The sequence below is a fragment of the Coenobita brevimanus genome, unplaced genomic scaffold, assembly GCF_032717465.1.
Source record: "Coenobita brevimanus isolate Jiangsu-jjx unplaced genomic scaffold, ASM3271746v2 jjx.HiC_scaffold_1458, whole genome shotgun sequence".
NCBI lineage: Eukaryota > Metazoa > Arthropoda > Malacostraca > Decapoda > Coenobitidae > Coenobita > Coenobita brevimanus.
Genome location: NW_027642296.1, coordinates 10,278 through 26,063, shown reverse-complemented (window position 1 = coordinate 26,063; position 15,786 = coordinate 10,278). Strand labels below are relative to the sequence as shown.

General features: G+C 43.8%; 5 pseudogenes; all 5 read left to right on the top strand.

Annotated features, from left to right (window-relative positions):
* The first annotated feature begins 260 nt into the window (after positions 1-260).
* On the top strand, positions 261-378 carry LOC145389598 (5S ribosomal RNA; annotated as a pseudogene).
* A 3,438-nt stretch (positions 379-3,816) lies between these two features.
* On the top strand, positions 3,817-3,934 carry LOC145389597 (5S ribosomal RNA; annotated as a pseudogene).
* Positions 3,935-7,367: 3,433 nt separating this feature from the next.
* LOC145389596 (5S ribosomal RNA) lies at positions 7,368-7,485 on the top strand (annotated as a pseudogene).
* Positions 7,486-10,926: 3,441 nt separating this feature from the next.
* LOC145389595 (5S ribosomal RNA) lies at positions 10,927-11,044 on the top strand (annotated as a pseudogene).
* A 3,435-nt stretch (positions 11,045-14,479) lies between these two features.
* LOC145389594 (5S ribosomal RNA) lies at positions 14,480-14,597 on the top strand (annotated as a pseudogene).
* Positions 14,598-15,786: the final 1,189 nt, after the last annotated feature.

The window sequence follows — 15,786 nt, the reverse complement described above, 5'->3', positions numbered from 1 at the left end:
ATTGTGCATTACGGGAAGAGTGCCATATTGCACAATTGTCAGCATAGAGCGAGTATTTAAGATTCCTCAGGATGGGAGCTGATGACAGAATATCATTGATCATAATACTAAATAAAGAAGGACTAAGCACACTTCACTGCAGCACCCCGTTTTCCTGGATAAATATATCCGATGTTACGTTATGGGGCAATTTGACAGACGAAGTCCTGTCCCTCAAGAAATTTGAAATAAAAATAGGCAAATTTCCTCTTAAACCATAAGCATAGAGCTTACCACGTTGAGTACACCGCTTCCCGTCCGATCAGCGAAGTTAAGCAACGTTGGGTCTGGTTAGTACTTGGATGGGTGACCGCCTGGGAACACCAGATGCTGTTGGCATCCCTATGTGTCAGGTGGGGTTGGTGGAGGATTAGTGCCCTCCCTGTAAAACAATTAACTCTAAGCCGTTGGCCACCCCGTTTGGGATATATGGCGTCTGGCAATGAATGAATGAATAGAGCTTCATTAGTATACCGTGTCGCCATGTCATGTCATAGGCTTTATGGATGTCCAAGAACACCCCTATCATGAATTCTTTATTGGCAAATGCCTCTGCAATACAATGCTCCAAATTCATTAAATGATCTAGTGAACTTCTGTATTTACGGAAGCCACGTTGTTGATCATTTAACAAATTCTTCGACTCTTAAACAAAAAGAAGCTTATTGTTTACCATACGTTCCATGATCTTACATAGACAAGAAGTCAACACAATAGGACGAAATGAAGTGGGATTCATAAGACGACCAGCCTCTTTGGGTATAGGTATGACGTGCGCAAAGTGCCATGAGTTTGGGAACATTCGAGACGCCCAAAACTCATTGTACAATGCTAACATCTTAATCAGGTTGTCCTGATTAAGATGCTGGATCATACCGTACGTGATGGTGTCTGGTCCAGGGCCCGGATGCACAAACGGCCTTAAGGCTACACATGGCCTTAAGTCGGGTAGTTTAAGGCCGTAGGTCGCTAAGGCCCATGCACGAAGCACGTACAGGAGGGTAAGCCTCGGTAAGGCCGCCTCAGCCGCTGAGGCTGGGTCGGAGCAGCCTTACTGTATTGAGACCCGTAAATAACGTAACTCCGATTTGATATTCTCTATAGCACAAACCGGACCAAACTTGTTATTGTTTATCTCGGGTACGGAGTTGATGGTTGCCTGTGAACTAGATCGTGCTTTGAGAAGGGAATGGAGGTTTCCCTGGATCCACTGAACCCCCATAACACAAATGATGAACATGCATTGAGACAATATTGCCTCCCCAGGAGCAAATTCCTTCTTTTAACAGAACTTGAGCCTCATACTGGGAGTGTCACGCTACACTCCCATGCCATTCTTGCCTACGCAACAATTTTTGGCAACCCAGGGGAATTTTCAGTGTTGTTGGAGAGTGGTATTCATCAGTCAACAAGTATATCCAAAGTGATATCACGTGTGACAGATGCTTTAAACAGGAACTGACAGAAAAATTAAGATGCTCAGTGCTTTGCTGAGAAGAACAGAGACTAGAGGGTTTTCACAGAATAAATAATTTTTCTAAAGTGCTTGGTCACCCATGAGAAGGAGGGAAAGAACACATCCCCAGTATCCCTGCTTTTAAAGGGCAACTAAGGAGGAACCTATTTGTCTTCAGTCCTTCATTCCTAACTGTCCTCTTCTGTCTTCTGTCCTACCCCCTTTTCTTGATGTTTGCATGTTTCTTATGGTCTTTATTTTCCCTCTACGTCTGTTTTGCCATGCAGCCATATTATGGGTTGGTGATAATTCTTCATTGTTAACTTCCTAAAGTGCTTGGAGCAATGGATTGAACTCTCATACCAATTAAGGCCCCAGATCACAAAGAACATGTATTTGTCAGTTGTAATGGGTTCCATTCACTGGACGTGCAAGTTGTGACAGCAACAAAATGATAATGAGCTGTAAATACAGATATCCTGGCAATAATCACGCTGCCTATATCTGGGCTAATTCTATCCTCCACCAGAGATGTGAACCAAGGTGTCTATGGTGACAGTTTTCTGCTAGGTAACTGTGGTTGCTGATTACTTTGTGTGAAGTTAGACAATGGTTAGGTAAAACATGGCAAACATAATAAGTTCCCGTTCATATTGCTGTTTTGTTTCTTTACTCCTAAACCCTTCCATCTTACTAATGTTTTAAAGGTTGAGTGGGTGTAATGCTGGAGTGCTTTTCATTGCACCCTACATTGTTTTCAATTAATTACTGGTACTTCACTTGCTTATCCTTGACTGTTGTGTTAATGTTACCGGCATTCTGTGAAAATAAGGTATTGTATAGATCGCCCAGGTATTCGACAGAATGTCTTGCATTTTTTGGCAAGGTATGAAATAAGCTTATTTCATTGCCGTAGATGCGACAATGACCAGGCACCCAGATCAGCGTGAATGACTTGTTGCATAAATGGAACTTATTAACGATGCGGCCCTGGATCTCGTGAGAGTCCGTAGTACAAGATCAATTGCCTGAATGGCTGATTTTGAATCTGAAAATATGACAAATGAGTCATGCCTAGAATTGAGAGCATAGTCTATGGCTTTGTCAGTAGCAAAAAGTTCGGAGGTAAATACAGATGTATAAGTCGGCAACCGATACCTAAGTGCACATTCAGTCAACCACACACTTGCACCCACACATTCACTCGACTTGGAGCCGCCGGTGTACAATTGATGGGACCCTCAAGTGACGCATGATGATGTTACGAAACAAGTGGTGGACTTCCGTCTCCCGCACCTTGGCCTTTGGTGCTGGGAGCCATTATATATCCACTGTAAAACCGGGTGGCTCCCAAGGCGCTATATTTTTAAGCACCAACTTGTCACAGTCACTGGGGTCCACACCAAGCTCCTGAGTTAGTAAGTGGAGGCGAACGGCAAGTGGCCAACACACCTTCCGCATAAGGTGGTGGTATTGACGGAGGGGGGTACAGGCCACATTGCCGATATTACTTTTTCCTATATGTTCGTATGCCATACGATAAGAACAGGTGGCCACGGCGAATACGGAGGGGAGGCACATTCACCTCCACTTCCATACGAGCTACACGGGTACACCGGACTGCTCCAAGACACATTCGCAAACATTTATTCTGTAGCACATCCAATCCTTTCAGCGTGGCATCGGATGCCAAGCCATACACCTGTACACCATAGTCTAGCTTCGATCGAATAAGTGACTTATACACCATTAATAAAGATTTTCTGTCGGCACCCCAGGTAGTACCCGCTAGGTACTTGAGGACATTTAACGGTTTCTCACAACGAGCAAGCAAAGTATTAAAGTGAAGTTTAAAATTCATTCTACGATCAAAATGTATTCCTAAAAACTTTACAGAATTTTGAAAAGGTACTGCCTGATTATCCAAAGTTAAGCACAAATTAGGTACGTTACGATTAGTGAAGACTACAGCGGCACACTTACGGACGGAAAACTTAAATCCCCACTGCAAGGCCCATTGGTGGACGGAGTCAAGGGCTGCTTGAATCAGCCCAGCCGAAAATTGTGCATTACGGGAAGAGTGCCATATTGCACAATTGTCAGCATAGAGCGAGTATTTAAGATTCCTCAGGATGGGAGCTGATGACAGAATATCATTGATCATAATACTAAATAAAGAAGGACTAAGCACACTTCACTGCAGCACCCCGTTTTCCTGGATAAATATATCCGATGTTACGTTATGGGGCAATTTGACAGACGAAGTCCTGTCCCTCAAGAAATTTGAAATAAAAATAGGCAAATTTCCTCTTAAACCATAAGCATAGAGCTTACCACGTTGAGTACACCGCTTCCCGTCCGATCAGCGAAGTTAAGCAACGTTGGGTCTGGTTAGTACTTGGATGGGTGACCGCCTGGGAACACCAGATGCTGTTGGCATCCCTATGTGTCAGGTGGGGTTGGTGGAGGATTAGTGCCCCTCCCTGTAAAACAATTAACTCTAAGCCGTTGGCCACCCCGTTTGGGATATATGGCGTCTGGCAATGAATGAATGAATAGAGCTTCATTAGTATACCGTGTCGCCATGTCATGTCATAGGCTTTATGGATGTCCAAGAACACCCCTATCATGAATTCTTTATTGGCAAATGCCTCTGCAATACAATGCTCCAAATTCATTAAATGATCTAGTGAACTTCTGTATTTACGGAAGCCACGTTGTTGATCATTTAACAAATTCTTCGACTCTTAAACAAAAAGAAGCTTATTGTTTACCATACGTTCCATGATCTTACATAGACAAGAAGTCAACACAATAGGACGAAATGAAGTGGGATTCATAAGACGACCAGCCTCTTTGGGTATAGGTATGACGTGCGCAAAGTGCCATGAGTTTGGGAACATTCGAGACGCCCAAAACTCATTGTACAATGCTAACATCTTAATCAGGTTGTCCTGATTAAGATGCTGGATCATACCGTACGTGATGGTGTCTGGTCCAGGGCCCGGATGCACAAACGGCCTTAAGGCTACACATGGCCTTAAGTCGGGTAGTTTAAGGCCGTAGGTCGCTAAGGTCCATGCACGAAGCACGTACAGGAGGGTAAGCCTCGGTAAGGCCGCCTCAGCCGCTGAGGCTGGGTCGGAGCAGCCTTACTGTATTGAGACCCGTAAATAAAGTAACTCCGATTTGATATTCTCTATAGCACAAACCGGACCAAACTTGTTATTGTTTATCTCGGTACGGAGTTGATGGTTGCCTGTGAACTAGATCGTGCTTTGAGAAGGGAATGGAGGTTTCCTGGATCCACTGAACCCCCATAACACAAATGATGAACATGCATTGAGACAATATTGCCTCCCAGGAGCAAATTCCTTCTTTTAACAGAACTTGAGCCTCATACTGGGAGTGTCACGCTACACTCCCATGCCATTCTTGCCTACGCAACAATTTTTGGCAACCCAGGGGAATTTTCAGTGTTGTTGGAGAGTGGTATTCATCAGTCAACAAGTATATCCAAAGTGATATCACGTGTGACAGATGCTTTAAACAGGAACTGACAGAAAAATTAAGATGCTCAGTGCTTTGCTGAGAAGAACAGAGACTAGAGGGTTTTCACAGAATAAATAATTTTTCTAAAGTGCTTGGGTCACCCATGAGAAGGAGGGAAAGAACACATCCCCAGTATCCCTGCTTTTAAAGGGCAACTAAGGAGGAACCTATTTGTCTTCAGTCCTTCATTCCTAACTGTCCTCTTCTGTCTTCTGTCCTACCCCTTTTCTTGATGTTTGCATGTTTCTTATGGTCTTTATTTTCCCTCTACGTCTGTTTTGCCATGCAGCCATATTATGGGTTGGTGATAATTCTTCATTGTTAACTTCCTAAAGTGCTTGGAGCAATGGATTGAACTCTCATACCAATTAAGGACCCAGATCACAAAGAACATGTATTTGTCAGTTGTAATGGGTTCCATTCACTGGACGTGCAAGTTGTGACAGCAACAAAATGATAATGAGCTGTAAATACAGATATCCTGGCAATAATCACGCTGCCTATATCTGGGCTAATTCTATCCTCCACCAGAGATGTGAACCAAGGTGTCTATGGTGACAGTTTTCTGCTAGGTAACTGTGGTTGCTGATTACTTTGTGTGAAGTTAGACAATGGTTAGGTAAAACATGGCAAACATAATAAGTTCCCGTTCATATTGCTGTTTTGTTTCTTTACTCCTAAACCCTTCCATCTTACTAATGTTTTAAAGGTTGAGTGGGTGTAATGCTGGAGTGCTTTTCATTGCACCCTACATTGTTTTCAATTAATTACTGGTACTTCACTTGCTTATCCTTGACTGTTGTGTTAATGTTACCGGCATTCTGTGAAAATAAGGTATTGTATAGATCGCCCAGGTATTCGACAGAATGTCTTGCATTTTTTGGCAAGGTATGAAATAAGCTTATTTCATTGCCGTAGATGCGACAATGACCAGGCACCCAGATCAGCGTGAATGACTTGTTGCATAAATGGAACTTATTAACGATGCGGCCCTGGATCTCGTGAGAGTCCGTAGTACAAGATCAATTGCCTGAATGGCTGATTTTGAATCTGAAAATATGACAAATGAGTCATGCCTAGAATTGAGAGCATAGTCTATGGCTTTGTCAGTAGCAAAAAGTTCGGAGGTTAATACAGATGTATAAGTCGGCAACCGATACCTAAGTGCACATTCAGTCAACCACACACTTGCACCCACACATTCACTCGACTTGGAGCCGCCGGTGTACAATTGATGGGACCCCAAGTGACGCATGATGATGTTACGAAACAAGTGGTGGACTTCCGTCTCCCGCACCTTGGCCTTTGGTGCTGGGAGCCATTATATATCCACTGTAAAACCGGGTGGCTCCCAAGGCGCTATATTTTTAAGCACCAACTTGTCACAGTCACTGGGGTCCACACCAAGCTCCTGAGTTAGTAAGTGGAGGCGAACGGCAGTGGCCAACACACCTTCCGCATAAGGTGGTGGTATTGACGGAGGGGGGTACAGGCCACATTGCCGATATTACTTTTCCTATATGTTCGTATGCCATACGATAAGAACAGGTGGTCACGGCGAATACGGAGGGGAGGCACATTCACCTCCACTTCCATACGAGCTACACGGGTACACCGGACTGCTCCAAGACACATTCGCAAACATTTATTCTGTAGCACATCCAATCCTTTCAGCGTGGCATCGGATGCCAAGCCATACACCTGTACACCATAGTCTAGCTTCGATCGAATAAGTGACTTATACACCATTAATAAAGATTTTCTGTCGGCACCCCAGGTAGTACCCGCTAGGTACTTGAGGACATTTAACGGTTTCTCACAACGAGCAAGCAAAGTATTAAAGTGAAGTTTAAAATTCATTCTACGATCAAAATGTATTCCTAAAAACTTTACAGAATTTTGAAAAGGTACTGCCTGATTATCCAAAGTTAAGCACAAATTAGGTACGTTACGATTAGTGAAGACTACAGCGGCACACTTACGGACGGAAAACTTAAATCCCCACTGCAAGGCCCATTGGTGGACGGAGTCAAGGGCTGCTTGAATCAGCCCAGCCGAAAATTGTGCATTACGGGAAGAGTGCCATATTGCACAATTGTCAGCATAGAGCGAGTATTTAAGATTCCTCAGGATGGGAGCTGATGACAGAATATCATTGATCATAATACTAAATAAAGAAGGACTAAGCACACTTCACTGCAGCACCCCGTTTTCCTGGATAAATATATCCGATGTTACGTTATGGGGCAATTTGACAGACGAAGTCCTGTCCCTCAAGAAATTTGAAATAAAAATAGGCAAATTTCCTCTTAAACCATAAGCATAGAGCTTACCACGTTGAGTACACCGCTTCCCGTCCGATCAGCGAAGTTAAGCAACGTTGGGTCTGGTTAGTACTTGGATGGGTGACCGCCTGGGAACACCAGATGCTGTTGGCATCCCTATGTGTCAGGTGGGGTTGGTGGAGGATTAGTGCCCCTCCCTGTAAAACAATTAACTCTAAGCCGTTGGCCACCCCGTTTGGGATATATGGCGTCTGGCAATGAATGAATGAATAGAGCTTCATTAGTATACCGTGTCGCCATGTCATGTCATAGGCTTTATGGATGTCCAAGAACACCCCTATCATGAATTCTTTATTGGCAAATGCCTCTGCAATACAATGCTCCAAATTCATTAAATGATCTAGTGAACTTCTGTATTTACGGAAGCCACGTTGTTGATCATTTAACAAATTCTTCGACTCTTAAACAAAAAGAAGCTTATTGTTTACCATACGTTCCATGATCTTACATAGACAAGAAGTCAACACAATAGGACGAAATGAAGTGGGATTCATAAGACGACCAGCCTCTTTGGGTATAGGTATGACGTGCGCAAAGTGCCATGAGTTTGGGAACATTCGAGACGCCCAAAACTCATTGTACAATGCTAACATCTTAATCAGGTTGTCCTGATTAAGATGCTGGATCATACCGTACGTGATGGTGTCTGGTCCAGGGCCCGGATGCACAAACGGCCTTAAGGCTACACATGGCCTTAAGTCGGGTAGTTTAAGGCCGTAGGTCGCTAAGGCCCATGCACGAAGCACGTACAGGAGGGTAAGCCTCGGTAAGGCCGCCTCAGCCGCTGAGGCTGGGTCGGAGCAGCCTTACTGTATTGAGACCCGTAAATAACGTAACTCCGATTTGATATTCTCTATAGCACAAACCGGACCAAACTTGTTATTGTTTATCTCGGTACGGAGTTGATGGTTGCCTGTGAACTAGATCGTGCTTTGAGAAGGGAATGGAGGTTTCCTGGATCCACTGAACCCCCATAACACAAATGATGAACATGCATTGAGACAATATTGCCTCCCCAGGAGCAAATTCCTTCTTTTAACAGAACTTGAGCCTCATACTGGGAGTGTCACGCTACACTCCCATGCCATTCTTGCCTACGCAACAATTTTTGGCAACCCAGGGGAATTTTCAGTGTTGTTGGAGAGTGGTATTCATCAGTCAACAAGTATATCCAAAGTGATATCACGTGTGACAGATGCTTTAAACAGGAACTGACAGAAAAATTAAGATGCTCAGTGCTTTGCTGAGAAGAACAGAGACTAGAGGGTTTTCACAGAATAAATAATTTTTCTAAAGTGCTTGGGTCACCCATGAGAAGGGAGGGAAAGAACACATCCCCAGTATCCCTGCTTTTAAAGGGCAACTAAGGAGGAACCTATTTGTCTTCAGTCCTTCATTCCTAACTGTCCTCTTCTGTCTTCTGTCCTACCCCCTTTTCTTGATGTTTGCATGTTTCTTATGGTCTTTATTTTCCCTCTACGTCTGTTTTGCCATGCAGCCATATTATGGGTTGGTGATAATTCTTCATTGTTAACTTCCTAAAGTGCTTGGAGCAATGGATTGAACTCTCATACCAATTAAGGCCCCAGATCACAAAGAACATGTATTTGTCAGTTGTAATGGGTTCCATTCACTGGACGTGCAAGTTGTGACAGCAACAAAATGATAATGAGCTGTAAATACAGATATCCTGGCAATAATCACGCTGCCTATATCTGGGCTAATTTTATCCTCCACCAGAGATGTGAACCAAGGTGTCTATGGTGACAGTTTTCTGCTAGGTAACTGTGGTTGCTGATTACTTTGTGTGAAGTTAGACAATGGTTAGGTAAAACATGGCAAACATAATAAGTTCCCGTTCATATTGCTGTTTTGTTTCTTTACTCCTAAACCCTTCCATCTTACTAATGTTTTAAAGGTTGAGTGGGTGTAATGCTGGAGTGCTTTTCATTGCACCCTACATTGTTTTCAATTAATTACTGGTACTTCACTTGCTTATCCTTGACTGTTGTGTTAATGTTACCGGCATTCTGTGAAAATAAGGTATTGTATAGATCGCCCAGGTATTCGACAGAATGTCTTGCATTTTTTGGCAAGGTATGAAATAAGCTTATTTCATTGCCGTAGATGCGACAATGACCAGGCACCCAGATCAGCGTGAATGACTTGTTGCATAAATGGAACTTATTAACGATGCGGCCCTGGATCTCGTGAGAGTCCGTAGTACAAGATCAATTGCCTGAATGGCTGATTTTGAATCTGAAAAATTTGACAAATGAGTCATGCCTAGAATTGAGAGCATAGTCTATGGCTTTGTCAGTTGCAAAAAGTTCGGAGGTAAATACAGATGTATAAGTCGGCAAACCGATACCTAAGTGCACATTCAGTCAACCACACACTTGCACCCACACATTCACTCGACTTGGAGCCGCCGGTGTACAATTGATGGGACCCCAAGTGACGCATGATGATGTTACGAAACAAGTGGTGGACTTCCGTCTCCCGCACCTTGGCCTTTGGTGCTGGGAGCCATTATATATCCACTGTAAAACCGGGTGGCTCCCAAGGCGCTATATTTTTAAGCACCAACTTGTCACAGTCACTGGGGTCCACACCAAGCTCCTGAGTTAGTAAGTGGAGGCGAACGGCAAGTGGCCAACACACCTTCCGCATAAGGTGGTGGTATTGACGGAGGGGGGTACAGGCCACATTGCCGATATTACTTTTTCCTATATGTTCGTATGCCATACGATAAGAACAGGTGGTCACGGCGAATACGGAGGGGAGGCACATTCACCTCCACTTCCATACGAGCTACACGGGTACACCGGACTGCTCCAAGACACATTCGCAAACATTTATTCTGTAGCACATCCAATCCTTTCAGCGTGGCATCGGATGCCAAGCCATACCCCTGTACACCATAGTCTAGCTTCGATCGAATAAGTGACTTATACACCATTAATAAAGATTTTCTGTCGGCACCCCAGGTAGTACCCGCTAGGTACTTGAGGACATTTAACGGTTTCTCACAACGAGCAAGCAAAGTATTAAAGTGAAGTTTAAAATTCATTCTACGATCAAAATGTATTCCTAAAAACTTTACAGAATTTTGAAAAAGGTACTGCCTGATTATCCAAAGTTAAGCACAAATTAGGTACGTTACGATTAGTGAAGACTACAGCGGCACACTTACGGACGGAAAACTTAAATCCCCACTGCAAGGCCCATTGGTGGACGGAGTCAAGGGCTGCTTGAATCAGCCCAGCCGAAAATTGTGCATTACGGGAAGAGTGCCATATTGCACAATTGTCAGCATAGAGCGAGTATTTAAGATTCCTCAGGATGGGAGCTGATGACAGAATATCATTGATCATAATACTAAATAAAGAAGGACTAAGCACACTTCACTGCAGCACCCCGTTTTCCTGGATAAATATATCCGATGTTACGTTATGGGGCAATCTGACAGACGAAGTCCTGTCCCTCAAGAAATTTGAAATAAAAATAGGCAAATTTCCTCTTAAACCATAAGCATAGAGCTTACCACGTTGAGTACACCGCTTCCCGTCCGATCAGCGAAGTTAAGCAACGTTGGGTCTGGTTAGTACTTGGATGGGTGACCGCCTGGGAACACCAGATGCTGTTGGCATCCCTATGTGTCAGGTGGGGTTGGTGGAGGATTAGTGCCCCTCCCTGTAAAACAATTAACTCTAAGCCGTTGGCCACCCCGTTTGGGATATATGGCGTCTGGCAATGAATGAATGAATAGAGCTTCATTAGTATACCGTGTCGCCATGTCATGTCATAGGCTTTATGGATGTCCAAGAACACCCCTATCATGAATTCTTTATTGGCAAATGCCTCTGCAATACAATGCTCCAAATTCATTAAATGATCTAGTGAACTTCTGTATTTACGGAAGCCACGTTGTTGATCATTTAACAAATTCTTCGACTCTTAAACAAAAAGAAGCTTATTGTTTACCATACGTTCCATGATCTTACATAGACAAGAAGTCAACACAATAGGACGAAATGAAGTGGGATTCATAAGACGACCAGCCTCTTTGGGTATAGGTATGACGTGCGCAAAGTGCCATGAGTTTGGGAACATTCGAGACGCCCAAAACTCATTGTACAATGCTAACATCTTAATCAGGTTGTCCTGATTAAGATGCTGGATCATACCGTACGTGATGGTGTCTGGTCCAGGGCCCGGATGCACAAACGGCCTTAAGGCTACACATGGCCTTAAGTCGGGTAGTTTAAGGCCGTAGGTCGCTAAGGCCCATGCACGAAGCACGTACAGGAGGGTAAGCCTCGGTAAGGCCGCCTCAGCCGCTGAGGCTGGGTCGGAGCAGCCTTACTGTATTGAGACCCGTAAATAAAGTAACTCCGATTTGATATTCTCTATAGCACAAACCGGACCAAACTTGTTATTGTTTATCTCGGTACGGAGTTGATGGTTGCCTGTGAACTAGATCGTGCTTTGAGAAGGGAATGGAGGTTTCCTGGATCCACTGAACCCCCATAACACAAATGATGAACATGCATTGAGACAATATTGCCTCCCCAGGAGCAAATTCCTTCTTTTAACAGAACTTGAGCCTCATACTGGGAGTGTCACGCTACACTCCCATGCCATTCTTGCCTACGCAACAATTTTTGGCAACCCAGGGGAATTTTCAGTGTTGTTGGAGAGTGGTATTCATCAGTCAACAAGTATATCCAAAGTGATATCACGTGTGACAGATGCTTTAAACAGGAACTGACAGAAAAATTAAGATGCTCAGTGCTTTGCTGAGAAGAACAGAGACTAGAGGGTTTTCACAGAATAAATAATTTTTCTAAAGTGCTTGGGTCACCCATGAGAAGGAGGGAAAGAACACATCCCCAGTATCCCTGCTTTTAAAGGGCAACTAAGGAGGAACCTATTTGTCTTCAGTCCTTCATTCCTAACTGTCCTCTTCTGTCTTCTGTCCTACCCCCTTTTCTTGATGTTTGCATGTTTCTTATGGTCTTTATTTTCCCTCTACGTCTGTTTTGCCATGCAGCCATATTATGGGTTGGTGATAATTCTTCATTGTTAACTTCCTAAAGTGCTTGGAGCAATGGATTGAACTCTCATACCAATTAAGGCCCCAGATCACAAAGAACATGTATTTGTCAGTTGTAATGGGTTCCATTCACTGGACGTGCAAGTTGTGACAGCAACAAAATGATAATGAGCTGTAAATACAGATATCCTGGCAATAATCACGCTGCCTATATCTGGGCTAATTCTATCCTCCACCAGAGATGTGAACCAAGGTGTCTATGGTGACAGTTTTCTGCTAGGTAACTGTGGTTGCTGATTACTTTGTGTGAAGTTAGACAATGGTTAGGTAAAACATGGCAAACATAATAAGTTCCCGTTCATATTGCTGTTTTGTTTCTTTACTCCTAAACCCTTCCATCTTACTAATGTTTTAAAGGTTGAGTGGGTGTAATGCTGGAGTGCTTTTCATTGCACCCTACATTGTTTTCAATTAATTACTGGTACTTCACTTGCTTATCCTTGACTGTTGTGTTAATGTTACCGGCATTCTGTGAAAATAAGGTATTGTATAGATCGCCCAGGTATTCGACAGAATGTCTTGCATTTTTTGGCAAGGTATGAAATAAGCTTATTTCATTGCCGTAGATGCGACAATGACCAGGCACCCAGATCAGCGTGAATGACTTGTTGCATAAATGGAACTTATTAACGATGCGGCCCTGGATCTCGTGAGAGTCCGTAGTACAAGATCAATTGCCTGAATGGCTGATTTTGAATCTGAAAATATGACAAATGAGTCATGCCTAGAATTGAGAGCATAGTCTATGGCTTTGTCAGTAGCAAAAGTTCGGAGGTAAATACAGATGTATAAGTCGGCAACCGATACCTAAGTGCACATTCAGTCAACCACACACTTGCACCCACACATTCACTCGACTTGGAGCCGCCGGTGTACAATTGATGGGACCCCAAGTGACGCATGATGATGTTACGAAACAAGTGGTGGACTTCCGTCTCCCGCACCTTGGCCTTTGGTGCTGGGAGCCATTATATATCCACTGTAAAACCGGGTGGCTCCCAAGGCGCTATATTTTTAAGCACCAACTTGTCACAGTCACTGGGGTCCACACCAAGCTCCTGAGTTAGTAAGTGGAGGCGAACGGCAAGTGGCCAACACACCTTCCGCATAAGGTGGTGGTATTGACGGAGGGGGGTACAGGCCACATTGCCGATATTACTTTTCCTATATGTTCGTATGCCATACGATAAGAACAGGTGGCCACGGCGAATACGGAGGGGAGGCACATTCACCTCCACTTCCATACGAGCTACACGGGTACACCGGACTGCTCCAAGACACATTCGCAAACATTTATTCTGTAGCACATCCAATCCTTTCAGCGTGGCATCGGATGCCAAGCCATACACCTGTACACCATAGTCTAGCTTCGATCGAATAAGTGACTTATACACCATTAATAAAGATTTTCTGTCGGCACCCCAGGTAGTACCCGCTAGGTACTTGAGGACATTTAATGGTTTCTCACAACGAGCAAGCAAAGTATTAAAGTGAAGTTTAAAATTCATTCTACGATCAAAATGTATTCCTAAAAACTTTACAGAATTTTGAAAAGGTACTGCCTGATTATCCAAAGTTAAGCACAAATTAGGTACGTTACGATTAGTGAAGACTACAGCGGCACACTTACGGACGGAAAACTTAAATCCCCACTGCAAGGCCCATTGGTGGACGGAGTCAAGGGCTGCTTGAATCAGCCCAGCCGAAAATTGTGCATTACGGGAAGAGTGCCATATTGCACAATTGTCAGCATAGAGCGAGTATTTAAGATTCCTCAGGATGGGAGCTGATGACAGAATATCATTGATCATAATACTAAATAAAGAAGGACTAAGCACACTTCACTGCAGCACCCCGTTTTCCTGGATAAATATATCCGATGTTACGTTATGGGGCAATTTGACAGACGAAGTCCTGTCCCTCAAGAAATTTGAAATAAAAATAGGCAAATTTCCTCTTAAACCATAAGCATAGAGCTTACCACGTTGAGTACACCGCTTCCCGTCCGATCAGCGAAGTTAAGCAACGTTGGGTCTGGTTAGTACTTGGATGGGTGACCGCCTGGGAACACCAGATGCTGTTGGCATCCCTATGTGTCAGGTGGGGTTGGTGGAGGATTAGTGCCCCTCCCTGTAAAACAATTAACTCTAAGCCGTTGGCCACCCCGTTTGGGATATATGGCGTCTGGCAATGAATGAATGAATAGAGCTTCATTAGTATACCGTGTCGCCATGTCATGTCATAGGCTTTATGGATGTCCAAGAACACCCCTATCATGAATTCTTTATTGGCAAATGCCTCTGCAATACAATGCTCCAAATTCATTAAATGATCTAGTGAACTTCTGTATTTACGGAAGCCACGTTGTTGATCATTTAACAAATTCTTCGACTCTTAAACAAAAAGAAGCTTATTGTTTACCATACGTTCCATGATCTTACATAGACAAGAAGTCAACACAATAGGACGAAATGAAGTGGGATTCATAAGACGACCAGCCTCTTTGGGTATAGGTATGACGTGCGCAAAGTGCCATGAGTTTGGGAACATTCGAGACGCCCAAAACTCATTGTACAATGCTAACATCTTAATCAGGTTGTCCTGATTAAGATGCTGGATCATACCGTACGTGATGGTGTCTGGTCCAGGGCCCGGATGCACAAACGGCCTTAAGGCTACACATGGCCTTAAGTCGGGTAGTTTAAGGCCGTAGGTCGCTAAGGCCCATGCACGAAGCACGTACAGGAGGGTAAGCCTCGGTAAGGCCGCCTCAGCCGCTGAGGCTGGGTCGGAGCAGCCTTACTGTATTGAGACCCGTAAATAAAGTAACTCCGATTTGATATTCTCTATAGCACAAACCGGACCAAACTTGTTATTGTTTATCTCGGTACGGAGTTGATGGTTGCCTGTGAACTAGATCGTGCTTTGAGAAGGGAATGGAGGTTTCCTGGATCCACTGAACCCCCATAACACAAATGATGAACATGCATTGAGACAATATTGCCTCCCCAGGAGCAAATTCCTTCTTTTAACAGAACTTGAGCCTCATACTGGGAGTGTCACGCTACACTCCCATGCCATTCTTGCCTACGCAACAATTTTTGGCAACCCAGGGGAATTTTCAGTGTTGTTGGAGAGTGGTATTCATCAGTCAACAAGTATATCCAAAGTGATATCACGTGTGACAGATGCTTTAAACAGGAACTGACAGAAAAATTAAGATGCTCAGTGCTTTGCTGAGAAGAACAGAGACTAGAGGGTTTTCACAGAATAAA